The sequence below is a fragment of the Limulus polyphemus genome, unplaced genomic scaffold (assembly GCF_000517525.1).
Source record: "Limulus polyphemus unplaced genomic scaffold, Limulus_polyphemus-2.1.2 Scaffold193, whole genome shotgun sequence".
Lineage (NCBI taxonomy): Eukaryota > Metazoa > Arthropoda > Merostomata > Xiphosura > Limulidae > Limulus > Limulus polyphemus.
Window position 1 is genome coordinate 875709 of NW_013665803.1, and position 9548 is coordinate 885256.

A 9548-nucleotide genomic window follows, 5' to 3' on the forward strand; every position below is an offset into this window, starting at 1 on the left:
CATAACGCGGGCCTAGTGGCACTCACCTGACAAAGACAGACAGAAATTACTGTTATACTGTGTATCAAGGAGAAAATAAATCAAATTTTAAATTTTAAAAATATATTAAATTAATAATAAATTTAAATTACTAAATAAAAATTACTTAATAATTGCAAAAACTCTATGGCACACCTGAAATCCTTCTACAGTTCACAGTTTGGGAAGCACTGGACTAGAGGACACAAATATAAATTTTGGCAGGGTAGGAGTCATCTTCAGCTGAGACAGTTATATTTTTCTAACAAGGTGGTTGACCTATGGAATGGGTTGCCTTCAGATGTTATGGAAGCAGTAAATTTATGCAAGTTTAAGAGAAAGCTTTATAACTATATGAATGATAAGGACTGACTTTTATATATTTTTTAAATTTATAATAGTTTTGTTTAAAGGATGTGACAGCTGAGATGGACTAATAGGTCCCTTGTTGTCTCCAAACATTGTTACATTTGGACTGTTGTGTTTCTGTTCTACTACTTTTAGACAAGATAGACAGATAGTGTTAGTGTTACATGCTATACAGTTCTAGGGTGTTATTCCCACACTACTTTACTTATGAGTAAAAGTTACACTTAAGTTATAAGTAAGAGTCAGTGTCTTTAAGGGTTCTTTTTTTTAATTTATTTATTAATAGTTTTATTTTAGTTTTGAGGATGGGACAGCAGAGATGGACCAATAGGTACCATGTTGTCCCAAAACATTATGTTGTGTTATTATTAACATAAGTTATTTGTATGTAATGTAATAAGTGTGTAATGATACAATGTTATGTAATGATGATGTGCAAATAAATGCCTGCATCTGAAGGAAGATGTGCTAACTTAATTTCTCACAATGTTATAAAGGATAACAAGTAGGTTGAATCAATATGGGTCTCTGTTACTTGGTATACGAGTAAAATGCTGTTAATTAGAATTTGTTATCAAATACATCAAGAATGAAGCAGCTAACAAAGTTTTTATCATGGAGGATTTTAATCTTAGACATACTGATTAAGGGACTTTAGTGCCAAAAAGTAAAGATAATAAGTTCTTGGAAGCTGTTCAAGATGGTTTGCTTCATCAAACAGTTAGGAAACCTACTAGGAAGGATGCTATTTTAGTTTTTTATTAACTTCAAATGTGAGTATGGTTGATGGAATGGAAGTGGGGAAGGTTTGAGGTGGTAGTACATACGTAGATCAACTACAATAGTAGTTTGGTTTCCAATTTTGAGAAGGCTAATTTTGAAAGGATGGGACAGGAATTGATACTGAGTTAAATGGAAATGCTTACCAGATTTGGAAGACTTTTAAAATAAGCTGTCAAATATTCAAGATAAGTATGTCTCCCAAAAGAAACAAAAGCCATGCTATCCACTAAATTAAACACTAAAAAACTCAAAGCCAGCCCTTGTCATTCAAATATCTATCAATATTCCCCTTAAACTTCCTTAAATTAAATGTATCTACCACATATGAAGACCATCTATTTTTATAGAAAAATAAAGTTGTCTTAGCTGAAGATAACTTACCATGCCAAACTGTCTACTTGTGTCTTCTAATCTTACCTTGCTCGCCATTAAATACAAAAAAGATGATACACTGTAAATTCCTTTGACAATCTTATACATCCCAATCAGATTCACTCTAACTCTTCTCATTTCAAGAATAAACAAGTTTAGAGATCTTAACCTATCCTTGTATGAAAACCTTTCCATCCAAGGGACCATCATAGTAAACCTCCTCTGAACCCTTTCCAACAATTCAATGTCCTTTCTGAGGCAAGCAGCTCAAGGCTCAATACATTACTCCAAGTGTGGCCTGACCAATAATGTATACAATAACATTATAACCTATTCAGACTTGATTCAATATTTCTTTAGATACTACCTAAGTAAAATCCTATTTACCCTGCCACTAACAACAAGACACTGCTTGGATGGCTTAAAATAACAGACTTATCAATTATTACACCAAGTTCCCCTTCTTTCGTTACAATGTTAACATTATTCCCATCCAAATATACTTATAATTAAAATTAGGATAACCCACATGTATTATCTTCAACTTATAATAATTAAGTCATTTAACTGCCCAACTCACCAAATAATTCAAATCCTTTTGTAAATCAGCATCCTTATATCCTCAATTATATTCTATTTTAAGTAAAAAATGGTTAGAAGGCATCCTACTGAAAGGGAATAGATAGGATTGATGCATAGAATATTTGTGTGCATGTTTAATGATAAAAAAGTGATAGGACTAGGAAACATTCAATTTCAAGATTTAGCAAGATAAAACTGGTAGTCGTCTGTAACTTAGGCAATTTTATTTTTTAAGCAGGGTGATCAGCCTTTGTAAACTGTAAACGTAATATACTGTCATCAGACAGTGGTAGATAAAACAGCTTTATGACTCAATATGAGTACTTACTACTTAGGGAGTTACTCAGTTAGGGCTCGAGTATGGATATTAATAGGACAACCAAGATTGGCCAAGAAGCCCCTTGTTATCACTCAAATGTCACGTTAAAATAAAATCAGTTTCAAAAAGTCCTATGAGCATGTCTAGGTCTCCACACATAAATAAAGGCACTAACACTAACGGTGTCTAAGTTGAGTCTAGCTCTAACTTAGTTACTTAGTTCTAACCTCTAGTTCTAGGATTAAGTCTTAAGTTGAGTAAAACTCTAGTAGTAGTAAGTGTAACTATAATTTATAATTATGCTTACATTTTTTAAATTTCTGAATGATTCCACTCTCTAAAATTTAAACAGCTTCATGTCATAATGACAATATGTTAACAACTATAAAAGATTGCATAAAAATCGAATAAAATTCGCATTTTCACGAAAATACACTTAACGTTAGCAACAAAAATCAAAACGTGCGTAAGTTTTGTTTGTAACATTCACGTGATTTCACTTTCGTTTCTCCTCACCAGGCTATCATAAAAACATTTATGTAATGTTGCAAAATATTTGAAATAACTAAGAATATATGAAAATTGTGAATGCGTACTGTTTATCATTATTAACTTATGACAAGTATTATTGTAATAATTATTCGCCAGCTTGTAAAAGGCATACAAATTATAACAATTGTTGTTGTATCAAATGGCTTACATAAAAAGATTTCCGACCACTGCTGTGTTTATTGTGTCCCAGCCGGCCTGAAAACCTCTGAATTGAGCGAAACGCGTCGTCAGCAATAAATATGACAAATATGGTGTGGTTGGAATATTATTATTATTATAAACTTTTCTAATTCTTGAAAATCCTTAAGCAAGTAGATAAAGAATGCAGTGTTTAAAAATGTAATATGTTATCATTTACATTCTACAATGGTTAATCATAAAGGTGCCGCTCCCAGTGGCTCAGTGGCAGGTCTGAAGGCTTAAAACGCTAAAAGCTGGGTTTTGATACCCGTGGTTGAGAGAACACAGATATCTCATTGAGCAACTTTATACTTATCAAAAAAAAAAACAGTTTTAAAAGTAAGATACTGTTGTATTATTTGGTGCGTGGATTTCCAGAGGAGTAAACAGGTGGAGTTCGCTATACAGTAAGTTTAACGAATATCACGCTGCAGGGCATAGATTGGTTTCTTTCTGAACTCAGATTGAGTTTATCAACAAGAAAGAGTCAATACCTACGGAACAACAATATTTTTAGCAAAAACACAGTCAGAAATAAACAAAAATATGTAAACAAAACAAATGCAATTGTTTGTAACGAATGTGCAGCATTGGTAAGAGAGAGGGGATGTAAAATAGAAACTTTATTGGTTATCACTCTCTCTCGAGTTCAGTGTGAGCACTCTCCCCTTCCCTGTAAGCTAAAAGAAAAAAGAAAATTAAACTAAAAAATAAAGCCCACAATGTTAAAATAAAACAAAGTTAAAGCAAGTTACTTAAACAAACTTTAAGTTTTAAAGTCTGGCAGAATCTAATACCTCCAAAATCCATATCAAAATCTACACGAAAGTGTAAATCTCAAAAATCACCATCTAGTTAAAGGGGAAAACTTAGCTTTAAATACCAGAATGCAATAACATTAAAAAGCAAAGCTGATCACGTCATGCGTGACCATGAACCGCTCACGCTCGATCATTATGATCTTGAAGAAACTGGCCACAAAATATTGATAACATTACATGAAAACTTCACACTTTCCATCTCGATAGAGATTGTGGCCAATTTCAAACTACTGTGACCTTTCTAGGGTTAATCTAGATGCTGTCTCTTGTTACAATGTGAATGAGAAATTCTACTTGTGTGTCCATGACTGTATACTTTCCCACTTCCCAGGTTTTACCTTTAAACCTGATGTTGTTATCCACTGCAGAACCATAGACAGCTTCCTTACAACTCTAACATTTAGCCAAGCATTAACACATAATTCACATATACCATGGAACACTCCATGGCCGACACCATGAAGGGTCTTAGGGAGCCTTGGCTATCCATTTTAGATTCTGTGTTCCAGCTTTAGATTCCAAATTGGTATAAAAATCTATGACATAAGGAAATCAAAAACTAAAATAAAGTACAATTACATCTAAATATAATTATAATAAGTAGCTCAGACATAAATGTTTGTAATGACTTTATAATAATACTAATAATTACAAAAACTGGGAAACTACATTTATGTGAATGCTTCATACTAATGCACTTTCATAGACGTTATTAACTAATGTACAGTGACGTGTACTAGTAGCGAATACAAGTTAAGTATTTCTGGTTACCTTTTCCCAAATCTGCTTTAAGGAGTAGATCATCAATGGGTTCTTCAAAGCTCTGGGTTGTTTCACCTTCTATAATAAAGATGGTTCCTGCTGCCCCACAGAATCACTTTCTTTTTCTGCAAGTGACACTGTCTTGCCTGCCAGTGATACAGCTCTTGTTGGTGGATATCATCAACCAATAGGACCTCACCTCCTTTTGTGGAAAGGTTTTCTACTGCTCCATCAATCATTACTTTCCTTGTCAAGTGACCACTGTATTGCCTGTTGGTGAAAGAGATCATATTGGGAAGTTCGTCCACCAATGTCATCTTGCTTCTCTTCCGACTTTTTCAATTATGTATTTCTGCGTGTCAAATGCTTAGGGGTCGTAAAAAGACTGCCTACTTGTCTTGGACACACTAGACAGTGCACCGCCCCAACGATTCCAGATCATCTTGGCTCCCCTATTTCAGAGGCTCAACCTCATGGGGATTACCTCATTAGTCCTTCTGGCTACTCCAGATGGCAATTGTTCCCCATCCTGAGCTTGTGGCTACAGAGCGATGTTCAATAACAGCTTTTGCAGAATATGCCAACAATTCATATTATACGTGTACAAATCATGACTTGTGGCTATATAACAATAACTAAAGTATATACAAGGTATAATTATGTACAATTCGATTGTACTATTCTGTTAATTAATCACTAGAATTAAACGTATCATGTAAAACTTATTCTTTAATTGACTTTGTGTACTGATTTATATGATATTAGATTTCAAGTCAATAAGTTATCAAATACTTTTTTATTGACTTAAGAACTTAGTTATGTTAATATCAACATCTGATGAAGCATTGAAAAAATACTTATGATATATTTTCTTGATTCAATGACGCAGGATGTTTAATATATCATGTCGATTCTATTATTTTTCTACAAGTAACACCAATGGAGCTATATAATTGTTTTCCTAAGAACTAAAAAGTTATGGCACTTATTCATTGTAATCTGATTTCGTTTTATTTCCTACTGATGTCAAATAACCCATGCGAAAATACTTAATGAATAATAAAATTCGATAGCAAATAGAAAAAATCAATAGGAAATTTAGATTATATAACATTGGACTCTATAAGAAGTCAATCAAAAGCTAAGTGGGTCCAATAAAAGCCATTAAAATATCAAATTAGTTACCTATAAGAAATTAATTAGATTTCAGTAGGAATCGAATTGAAGGCAAAATAAAACCGTAATATCTTAATAGTGGGAACTTCTGAATTAGAGTACGCTAACAATACATATCAATGCCATAAATTACGAATGCAAATAAAAAATTAAGTAAACAATTTTTAAACACACAGTTAATAGAAATCTCACAAATTGTGTAATATTAAAATGTTACTTAATTTTGAAAATTCCCGTCAACTGGGTGACATTCGTTCACTAAACCTTTATAGTAAGGATATTAGTTTACCTAATTTATTGTGACAAAAATGCAAGATATCTTTTTATTTTCTACTTTAAACGTTTCTAAAAGCTTAAACCACTTTTTAGCTTGGTAATTTGTTAGACTAACGTTTACAAATGACGTTATATATCTCTGACAACAATATTACTACTAACATATAATCAACCCACTTACTTTTTTTTTTTCTTCATTTGAGATGTAGTTGTCCAGTCAGAGGTGTAAACACTTCTGGCACATCTCCATGTGGTAAAATCATAATCCACGTTAGGACAGGTCACTGGACCCCACCTTATTTTAGTTTTGATTTCTTCTCCCTGCAGTGGCAACAGTGAAAGCTGCTGAGCAGCCTGAAGAGTATTCTCTGGAATCATGGTGGGTATTGTCATTGTAGGGTCTTTGGATGCAGGAATGTTTTCCCCTCTGTGCCGGCAGGTCCTTCACCAGCGAAGGTGGCAATATAGCCCCTGGAAACTGCAGGGCTAACCCAACCACAGATGTGGTAAACATAGGCTTGGGCACAGTGTAATTCAATTCAAGCAATTATGTCCCAGCTTCAATGGCTCCCTTGCTAAGGAAGAAGTCTTGCCTTTCCTTCAGGAACTTGGTGACCTTGTAAGATTATGAGCTTGAAGAAACCATGGTAACAGAAAAACAGGAAAGGCTTTTCAGATTATTGGTTAAGTCATTGGCTAGTTGATGAAAAAGAGATCTACCAGGACTAAAACTTGCCATACATACTGAAAGTCCAGTTGTAAATGCAAGAGTGACTGACTTCAAGAGCTTAGCTGAGCGCATAGGTTAAAGGGAGTCATAATACGCGATATTGACCACAAACTTTGACATAAGGTATTGGACAAGCAACATGTCTACAACGTTAATGTATACTCATGCCTAACCCACCTGTAGGGCGTTTGTTCAGTTACTAAGTTTGACCACAAACTATGACATGAGGTACCGATCAAGCAACATGTCTACAACCTTAATGTATACTCATACTCAACCTCGCCTGTAAAACGTTTGTCCAGAAAACCTGACGATTTTCCAATTTATAGGCTTTCTGGATTGCCATTCGACCAACTACCTGTGGCCATGATGCCTCTGTTGTCTTTGCTTCACATTCTTCAACTCAAATACATTCCTTTTTTTCCATCTGGTTATCAAGTAGACAGTTCCTGGTTATAGTAGAGAGAGAGAGACTGTGGGTCGAGAATGTCGTTATCCTTTGCAAAAGCTTCCATTTTTCTTTCTTAGGGACTTTCTTCTATTTACAAGTTGTGTAATAGTTATGGCGAGGATAACAAAGTTTCATCTCACAGTGTGTATCTTCATGCTTCAAAACTGTATTTTGTAATGAAAAAATAAATAAATAAAATATTCAGTATAAACATAAAAAATTCATAATGGCTGGAGACGGCTTGAATGGGTAATGAAGGAAAACTTTAATATAAGTTTAACATAACAGCAAATGTATAACGTTTCGACAAGGTTGTGTCATCATCAGGTGATGATGATGACAAAACCTTATCGAAACGTTGTACATTTGCTGTTATGTTAAAACTTATATTAAAGTTTTTTTTCATTACCCATTCAAGCCGTCTCCAGCCATTATTAGTCTCAAAGTGGGTTCCTCGTCATCGAAAAAAAATTCAATCTACATCATTGAAAATAGTCCTATCACAACCAAATAAAGCACTGGGTATATATATGTATTTGTTATGATATCTAAACCATTATCCACGACTTTCATTCACTACTGAAAATTTTACCTACTCATTAATATTTCAACTTCACAAGTTGAAATATTTTGTGCACTAAGCTTATGAGAAACACCAGATAAAACTGTGTTAGAACCACTAAGTAAAACTATGTTCTTCAAAACCCCAAATAAGAATGTGTTTTTTCTCTAGCTGTAGTGTGAGTCTTTTTGTTACTTTCATCTCTTCCATGAAAGATTCATAACTTGCAAAATATCTCAATGTCAAAATTGGAACATTCTCTTTTATTATTATGAAAAATAACATTTATAGTGCACTTTCCTATAATAATTTCCAAGTCAATTATCAAAGTTAACCTCACATTCATCAATTCTTAACATCGGGATCAAATCCTTTGTGTCTATGCCATGGTTTTCTTCTTGTATAGTACTGTACCTTTTGTATAATTGATCAATTTGTATTAATTCATTTTAAAACACTCATGAATGACTCCATGTAATATTCCTATGCATGTATGAGGTCACACACATTTATTTGTTTACATGCATATGTTGCCATATACATATGCTACCATTACACTTCATCAAGTATTCACGTGCCAAAGGTAGCTTGGTAGCTATGATAGTATCATACAGGACCCGTCAAACCTAACTCATTTATATTTCAGTATTCAGAAAATAAATAATAACTGATTAAATTCTGATAAATTAAAATTTTTTTACTAAAAGTATTTTTACCAGGATTAAAATTCATGCTGTTTCTATTGTATTCCAGTACACACTCAGTGAAAACTGAACTCCCAACTATATTGTAGATCCAGCATAGTCTTCAGATTAACCAATGAAAAATCCAATGAGCAGAAGAAGGCATACTCTGCAGACTTCTCACCATTCAGCCAGATTGTGAAAGTGATTCTCTCATAACATTGAATGATATTTTGCATCAGTAAATTCACTCAGTCTTAGCTAGGAAAGTAAGGGTCAACACAACCATTCAATCACATGATCACCCTAACTGTCAATACTCTAACTGTAATTCTACAATGCTTTACGTACATTGTATCTTAATATTACTCAATAATTTGGAAAATAAGAAATGCCACACTTTCTTTCAGTCGTGATCATAAAAGTCAGTAACTGTTCTAACTGTCAATGATTGAGTAGCAGTCACAAAACATAGGCCATACATTTTGCCAGGCACCACTATATGATAGCTTCGAAATTCAGGAACACTAATTCCAGTCAATCATTGGTTGCTTAAACTAATGATTGTATTAGCTTATGATGAACAGTCCTACCCATATCATTTGAGGGACTTACATTAGCATATTGATCACTGACCAATGCTAGTAGCGACCTATATCTCCAGTGTCTCTTCATCTAGCTCATCATATACCACTAAATAAGTCTTTGTATGTATCCCTGCATGGGCTTAATGAACCTCTATACCAACTTTGTTGAAAATCAATCCACACCCTGCGAAGTAGTTATATGGACATACTTCAGACAGTACTATTATATTCATATATATACTTTTGTTGCTAAGCAACATGACATAAAAGCCGTTGTTAGAACGTATTGTTACGTCTCCGTTTGTTAATTAATTTTTCCGTAACT

General features: G+C 33.7%; 1 protein-coding gene across 3 annotated transcripts in view; it reads right to left on the bottom strand.

Annotated features, from left to right (window-relative positions):
* LOC106478253 (folliculin-like) overlaps positions 1-2941 on the bottom strand; it is a 38916-nt gene extending 35975 nt beyond the window's left edge. For all 3 annotated transcript variants that reach the window (XM_013938783.2, XM_013938784.2, XM_013938782.2), the window contains exon 1: positions 2751-2941. The gene's annotated coding sequence lies outside the window, so the exon portion shown is untranslated. The remainder of the gene's footprint in view (positions 1-2750) is intronic.
* Positions 2942-9548: the final 6607 nt, after the last annotated feature.